The sequence below is a fragment of the Triticum urartu genome, chromosome 5 (assembly GCF_003073215.2).
Source record: "Triticum urartu cultivar G1812 chromosome 5, Tu2.1, whole genome shotgun sequence".
NCBI lineage: Eukaryota > Viridiplantae > Streptophyta > Magnoliopsida > Poales > Poaceae > Triticum > Triticum urartu.
The window spans coordinates 458008277-458016846 of NC_053026.1; the positions used below are offsets into that span (position 1 = coordinate 458008277).

General features: G+C 47.8%; 1 pseudogene; it reads left to right on the plus strand.

Moving 5' to 3' along the window:
- The first annotated feature begins 354 nt into the window (after positions 1-354).
- Positions 355-8129, plus strand: LOC125509808 (annotated as a pseudogene).
- Positions 8130-8570: the final 441 nt, after the last annotated feature.

Consider the following 8570-nt stretch of genomic DNA (forward strand, 5'->3'; position numbering starts at 1 on the left):
CCAGGTGGTCGTCGTAAGTCACCTTCAGTTGTACCCTGCCCCACACGCGGTTCACTTCACCTCTCGTCGTCCCGACCACTATTCCACGGTCCAAACACTGAAAACTCATCATCCTTCCCTCGCCGCCGTTGGTCCCCGTAGACCCTGACCGCGGCGCCGTTGACCGACCGGCGTAGGACGGCCCCGGTTCCACGGCCGTGGAGCCCGCGGCGACTTCCCAGCCATTTTGGTTCCGCACGTCCACGTCCACGTCGCCGTCTTCCCTCGTCTCCCGACTCCGTGGTGTATAAACAACTACCAGCAGAGATCGCGCTACCTTCCATTGCCGCTCTTTTGTCCGTTGGGCGCGTCTGTTTCCCCGGCAGGCGGATCCTCCTGGTGCCTCCAGAAGGCATATATACCCGCTCTCGCCGCGCCAGCGCCAAGAGGGATGCGCCATTCGTGGGCCGGTGAACCCTGAGCGCGCGGCGGCTCCGTCGACCGATCACAGGAACCACTGTATATCCGGTAAAATCTCTTCATCCGACGATTCTGATCCATGAGCATCTTCTCCCCTCCCCTTCAGTCGTTCTTGGTTCTTTATTTTCTGTACAACTCGTCGCATTTCGTCTGTTACGACTGCGACTGCACGCTGGGGTTCGATTTTTTGATAACTTCGCCATTAGTTCCTCTGCTCGGAAATCAGCAGTGTATCCATCCCTTTTTTAATGGATGAGAAACCGGCAATTCACCGATACCTTTTGTGCGTTATTGTGTCAGCGAGTATGCTTCGTGAGTACTTGATTAAATGTCTCACAAAAATTTCAGCTGGCTCGTCGTTAGCATCCTGTAAGTAAGGTGCGACCAAGTGTTCTTGGTTCCATCCACACCCTAATGAAACTGGCCGAAAATGAAATATTGTTCTGAAAATATTTCTTTTTTTTTGAAAATATTTCTACTACTTATGTTTTAGGATTTCTGAAAATAAATGTGGTAAGAACTTCTTTCTTAGTAATTGAATTGGGACCCGTTTAGGTGGAATGGTGATCAGTCACTGCTCATCATAAGTAAGAAGATTAAGGTTGTCAAATTTTGCAGTATTCTTTAGATTATAATAAACCAATCCCTTCACTTTCAAACAACTGCCTCTGTTCATCTGTCTGCTCTTCGTCTCAGCTTTGATTTGGAGAATTCTACAGATGTACTATGGAGTATCTTCTGATATCTTAGTTGGACTATCTCAGCCTAGGCACAAATTTGACTCATTGGCTTTATTAATAGTATTATTGCTCATCTGTTGCCATTGGGTCAGGATTCAAAGAGAATAGTTGGAACTTTCTGCACCAATTATGCTATTTGAATAAGCCTGCTTGGACTTTCAGACCAACACCGGAAAGTCTTGTGCTTACAAGAAACAACGGTCCACCACTATTATCTTTGAATCATGCAAGTAAGCTGCGACCAAGCGTTCTTGGTTCCATCCGCAGCCTAATGAAACTAGCCGAGAATGAAAATTCTACTGAAAATATTACTACTTAGGTTTTAATTACCGAAAAAGGCTTTCGCCCCGCTTTATATATAAAGCATCAACCAACAACAACCCGGTACAAACGCACGCCACCACAACACACGCACACACCCAAGGCAAGATACATAAGTGTCGAGCGCAGCAACACCACCCCAAGCACTACAAGAGCAGCGGGGTCCTCGCCCGTGAACACGCCACCGCGAAGAGATGAAGCCGCATATGACGAACCGTGGGCTCCAAGGCGGTGCCTTCAGGAAGGAAACGACACCGGAGCGCCGCCACCGCCCGACCCGAGAGTCAGAGTTTCCCCTAGAGCAACACGACGGGCAATGATGGCCGCGACGACGCCTTCAGGAAGGGAGCGAGCTTCGCCGCCGCCGGTCCGTCCGAAGATAGGATAGGTTTTCACCCCGGCCCATACTCACCGCCACCGAACGTCACACCCCGGTGACCATGCCGCCCACACGACCATGGTTACCGGGCAGCACCAAGGCACGGGCTTTGCCCATGAGCACCGCGACACCACCACCAGGGCCGCCACCCCGGAATCCAAGACCTCGACGCCACCTCACCAGTTACCCAGCGCCACGCCACCTATAGAGACGCGCCTTTTGCACCCCTGAGCTGCCCCCAACTGGCCGCCATCGGCCCGTCCTGCTGCCGGGCGCGAGACGGGCGCGGTCCTGCCGCTGGGCGCGAGACGGGCGCGGTCCTGCTGCCGGGCGCGAGACAGGCGGCGCGGTCCTGCAACCGGGCGCGGGACAGGCGCGGTCCTGCTGCCGGGCGCGAGACGGGCGCGGTCCTGCTTCCGGGCGCGAGACGGGCGATGTACCACAACTGAGAAAAGCCCAGTCCTTCGACGGAAGTGGTGCATGGGCGACGGGGAGAGGAATCGAAGGCCGCCACACGCCACCTACGGTCGAACCGACGCCGAAACATGTCAGCCGCCGCCGCAGCCGACATGCCAAGCTACCGTGGATCCCTCCACGGCCGGAGCAGCAGCCACACCAGGCCACTGCCCATCCCGCGCCGCCCGCCGGACTCCAGCCGTTGAGTCCGTCGACCACGCAGCCACCAGATCGGCCACCACTCTGCGCCGCCACCGCCACCACACACGCGCCGCCACACCCTGGCCAGAGCAGGCCAGCATCCGCGACCAGGACGCGCTCCGGCCACCGCCCTGCGCCACCAGCCGGGTCCCCGGCGACAAATCCAGCCAGATCTGGCCGGAACCCGGCTCGCCCGCAACCACCAGCACCGCCACCGCCGCGTCAGATCCGCCGCCCACCGCAGCCACGAAGGCCGCACCTTGAGCAGGATCCGCCGCCGCCTTCAGCCGCCTCTGCCGCCAGCCAGCAGGACGACGGCCTCCAGCCCACGCCGCCACAGCCCGTGCCCCCCGGCGGCCAGATCTGGCCGTTGCAGCCCGGGCACGCCCCGCCGTCGCAGTGCCCGCCACGCAGGCTCCACCAGTGCGCCGCCGCCGCCAGAACGCGGAGCCGCCACACCCGCACAACGCAGCGCCGTCGCGCTCACCGCCGCGCGACGCACCGGCCCGAAGAAGCATGCCCGCGCAGCCCCCTCGAGCAGGAGGACGCCAGCGCCCCGCCGCCGCCGGCACCGGTCGGGCTTTGCCCGGCCGTGCCCTCTGGCGGCGGCGGAGCAGGGGAAGAGGAGGAGGAGGGGGGCGCTCGACAGGATCTGGTCGCCCTCCCCTTCGCCTCGCGGGGGCGACGCGGGAGGGGTCGGGAGGGGAGAGTGTTCAATAGCTCGTCGAATTATATAATTCTGCACCACTACTTAGGTTTTCTGAAAATAAACATGGTTAGAGCTTCTTTCTTAGCAATTGGGACCCATTTAGGTGGAATGGTGACCAGTCACTGCTCATGTAAGTAAGAAGATTAAGGTTACCGAATTTTGTAGTAGTATTCTTTAGTTAGATATAATAATAATTGATAAATCAATCCCTTCACTTGGAAACAACTGCCTCTGTCTGCTCTGTCTCAGCTTTGATTTGGAGAATTCTACAGATGTACAGTATGGAGTATTTTGTCTCATCTTAGTTGGACTATCTCACCTAGGCACAAACTTGACTCATTTGGCTTTTATTAATATTATTAGTTTCTCATCTATTACCATTGGGTCAGGATTCAAAGAGAATAGCTGGAACTTTCTGCACCAATTATTGCTTTTTGAATAAGCCCGTTGGACTTTCAGACCAACACCGCAAAGTCTTGTGCTTACAAGAAACAACAGTCCACCATTATTATCTGCTATTCACACTGAGCTGAACAATACAATCAACCTTCTCGTTTTTCCTTTTACTGTTAGAATGGGACAGTTGGGAGAAACATATGGTTATTCTATATAAGAGTGAGCATCAAATATCAAATAGATTTTTCTATTTCGAAGATATCATAATATGGATTCACTGTTGCCATTCTTAGCTCCTCGTATGAAAAGATTTGCCTGCTAGTTGTCCGAGCTCAAGGTATGTGTTCATCTTGAATAAGCATCGCCTATATTTCTCCCAAAACGAAAATTCAGGATAACCTGTCCTCCACCAACATACTGCTGATTCAATCTCTTTCTAGTACGCAAACTAGTCACGACAAAATTAGTTTACATACTTATCAGTTTACTAGCAATATAAAAAAATTAAGTTCAGATTCATTCTATGTTAAGATAGAAAAAAAGATAAAACCATTAAACATGATAAATATCGATAGTTTCTATGCATGTAAGGGTCATCGTTTCGTGATGTCATTTTGGTGGTGTTTATATGGTTATAATTTTTGCAATGTTGAAGTACTGTAAACGTCTAACCTCCATGCACACTCCAGTTACTAAAATTAACTCAACTGTTTCTCCAGGATAACAAAAAGTTGTTCGAATAGCAGAGATGGTCCATCATATATCTGACGAGGCAGCAGATGAACCTGGCATCACCACACAGACACCCTCCAATGACCCATCTCAAGCACCGCTGGTGTACAAAGTGGGCTATCCCCCTCCGAAGAACTTGGCCACGGAGTTTACAGAAACATTGAGAGAGACTTTCTTCCACGACAACCCGCTGCGTCAGTACAAGGGCCAATCCGGACCGAGGAGGTTCATGATGGGGCTGGAGTTCTTGTTTCCAATATTTGGGTGGGGCAGGGATTACAGTCTCAGCAAGTTCAAAGGAGATCTGATTGCCGGGTTGACCATCGCAAGCCTCTGCATTCCTCAGGTATCATCAAGGATGACTGGTCCACCTTGGCTTTGACCACTTAAACTGTGCCTGACATTGAATGATGGACTCTAATAGGACATTGGCTATTCGAAGCTTGCTAATTTGGACCCGCAGTATGGGCTTTGTAAGTTACTCCTCTTGATTCTGTTGCGGAGATTTGATGCGAAACATTTAAGCTTGTTTTGCTATCATAATTTACTTTTGTTAGTTGGTTTCAGACTCCAGCTTCATTCCCCATTGATATATGCTGCAATGGGTAGCTCAAGGGATATAGCGATCGGTCCAGTTGCTGTGGTTTCTCTTTTGATAGGTTCACTTCTACAAGCTGAGGTTGACCATGTCAAAAACAAGGAGGAATACATGCGCCTTGCTTTCACGGCAACCTTCTTCGCTGGTATCACTCAAGCAGCCTTGGGATTTCTAAGGTATATGCAAACATATACTAAAAGCTTGCACATAATGTCACGTGTTGGACTAAGAGTTGGTAAATTTTTTTTCAGGTTAGGGTTCCTTATAGAGTTCTTGTCACATGCTGCAATTGTCGGATTCATGGGGGGAGCTGCCATTACTATTGCCCTGCAGCAGCTAAAATACGTGTTGGGCATCGCAAATTTTACAAGGAAAACCGACATAGTTTCTGTTATGGAATCTGTCTGGAGATCAGTTCGTCATGGGGTACATATCTCATATACTTAGCAGTAACATATCGATTTTATATCTTGATCAGAACATCATGCACTGCATTTTCTGGAATTATAAGAGCATATTTGTAATTCCTAGAACTTAAAAACATTTTCATTATTAATAGAAGTACATCATGCCATGTCGATATGGAAATAACTTATGTGGGGAAAAATATTTTTGCAAGTGCTGAATTGTTTTTGGATCTTTGGAGCTCATCTTTATATTCATTTGGAAGTGGGCAGGTGAATTTGTTCCCCTCCTTTTTGTGGATCTTCCCGCGCCAGGAAGGGATTAGCATAGGCTTAAGATAGTACTACTGTCTGTCTGAGTTATCTAGAGTACTAACAAGGAGATGCTTGTATATATATGCAGTGGAACTGGCAGACAATTGTGATTGGTGTATCTTTCCTGGTTTTCCTTCTGTTTGCGAAGTATATCGTAAGGATTCTTTGTTCCTTGTACCTTTACAACACATTTAACATTTTAAAAATTTATTTCATCCACTAAGGATGTTTGATTTACACAGGGAAAGAAGAATAGGAAGCTTTTCTGGGTGCCAGCTATTGCTCCTATAATATCAGTGATTCTAGCAACATTTTTTGTATACATTACTCGTGCCGACAAGCAAGGTGTTCAGATAGTAAGTGACTAAGTCAGGAAAATTCAGGCTCAGTTGTGTGGACCATACACTGTTTGTCATGGATGAAAAAAAAATTGTCACTTGGTTATCAGGTAAAGCACATTGAACAGGGAATCAACCCATCATCAGTACACAAGATTTATTTCACCGGTCCATTTGTCGCAAAAGGCTTCAAGATCGGTGTTGTTTGCGGCATAGTTGGTTTGACAGTATGTATTCTGATATGAACACATATTTGTTTTTCCTGTCATGTGCATCTCCAGATTTCTCATCAATCTGTGCGTGACTACTTCATCAGGAAGCTGTAGCTATTGGAAGGACATTTGCTGCTATGAAGGACTACCAGCTAGATGGAAACAAGGAGATGGTAGCACTTGGAACCATGAACATAGTAGGATCAATGACATCTTGCTATGTCACAACAGGTAGCTTCACCCTTTTTCGCCGAACAGAGCTGACAGTAAACTGTCTGGAAAATACAGTGCCAAAATCTATATCCTGTATTTTCTTTTTCAGGTTCTTTCTCACGTTCGGCAGTTAACTTCATGGCTGGCTGCAAGACTCCTGTATCCAATGTGGTTATGTCAGTGGTGGTTCTTCTTACCTTGTTGGTCATCACACCGCTATTCAAATACACACCAAATGCAATCCTAGGGTCGATCATTATTTCTGCGGTGATCGGCCTTGTGGACTATGAAGCAGCAATTCTCATCTGGAAAGTTGACAAATTGGACTTCATTGCTTGCATGGGAGCTTTTTTCGGTGTTGTTTTTGTATCCGTTGAGATTGGCCTCTTGATTGCTGTAAGGACCAAAGCATTATCTTTGATGAAGAATAATAATATTTTCATGTCTTTCTGTGGAGACATAACTAGAACTTGTTTTTTCTGGGTATTACCAGGTAGCAATCTCATTTGCCAAAATACTTCTTCAAGTAACAAGGCCAAGGACAGCCCTACTTGGAAACCTTCCCGGCACCACTATATACAGGAACATAAGCCAATATCCAGAAGCAAATCTTACTCCCGGGGTGGTGATTGTGAGGGTTGATTCTGCTATTTATTTTTCCAACTCTAATTACGTCCGAGAAAGGTAAAGATGGCAAATTCATCACACATTATGCTCTGAATCTGAAGTATGATAAAATACACATGAATTTGGTAATTTCAGCCTCATAGGCCTGACATCTGGTGCTCCATGGCAGAATTCTTAGGTGGCTCACAGACGAAGAAGACAGAGCTAAAGCAGTGGGACTGCCTAAAATCAGTTTCTTGATTGTGGAAATGTCGCGTAAGTAGAAGAATTATATCTTGGCCTGAGAAATTTCAAACTATTTTTTTCAATCATTGTACTAATGCAGTCCGGTGAAAAATGCTGGTGCAGCGGTCATCGACATCGATACAAGCGGCATACATGCTCTTGAAGGTCTGTACAAGAATCTTCAGAAAAGAGATATGCAGGTACACCCATTCAAGCTACACACACTTTCAGAAAACTATAATCTTGTTTCACAGGGCAGCTGATAATGTTGTTTTGTATTGTGTGTTTTGGCAGCTCATTCTGTCAAATCCTGGTTCCGTCGTCATAGAAAAACTGCAAGCATCCAAGCTCACCGAGCACATTGGAAGCAGTCATATATTCCTCGCAGTCTCTGACGCCGTGCGATTCTGTACGACGAAGTCGATGCAGGAACCGTGAGCGAAGTAGTTCGGCGGAATGGCTGGTGGTGCCATATGGTGCTAGTGTTGAGAATAGTTTTGGTGCTCCCTGTGATCTAAGCTGGGTAGCGCAAGATGATGTGGCTTTGTGGCCAATGTAGATACATATAATAAGTTAAGGCAATCACCGGAGCCTCTCCGGTTTACCAAATACTACTCCCTCCGTTCACCGTTATAAGATGTTCTAACTTTTTTTCTGAAACAGATGTATATAACCGTATTTTAGTGTGTTTGTTCTCTCATTTCAGTCCATATTTAGTCCATATTAGAATATTCAAAACATGTTATAATAGTGAACGGAGGGAATAGTAGATAAAGTTTAGAGGTGCTCCTTTACTGAGTATGAACGAAGTAAATTTTTGGAACTCACGGAGGAACCTCCTCAAGTATGTACAGATATACATAAAGGATCGACGTGGGATCTCGGTGCATTTTTTTTCTTCATCAAAAGAGAAGCCTCCCTCTCCGATTTTATTAAGAGAAACCAAGGTTCACAGCTACTAGTAGAGTTTTTGTTACCCAACACACGACATACTATCTTACATGACCGGGGATCACGACGAACCCCAGCCCAGCACCTCAAAGGGTCATGCAAGATCCCAAAATAGAAGCAGAGCACACACCAGCTGAACCGGGGCACCCACACAGCATTTCAGACACAGCATACAGCAGTTGGCAGCAAAGCCTAACATATCATAGCTAAAGCAAGAACTAGATAGCGGCTAAGGCAGCAGCAACGACGAAGAAGGTAAGCCACCGGGATCTCAGCGCGTTCTCATACATGATC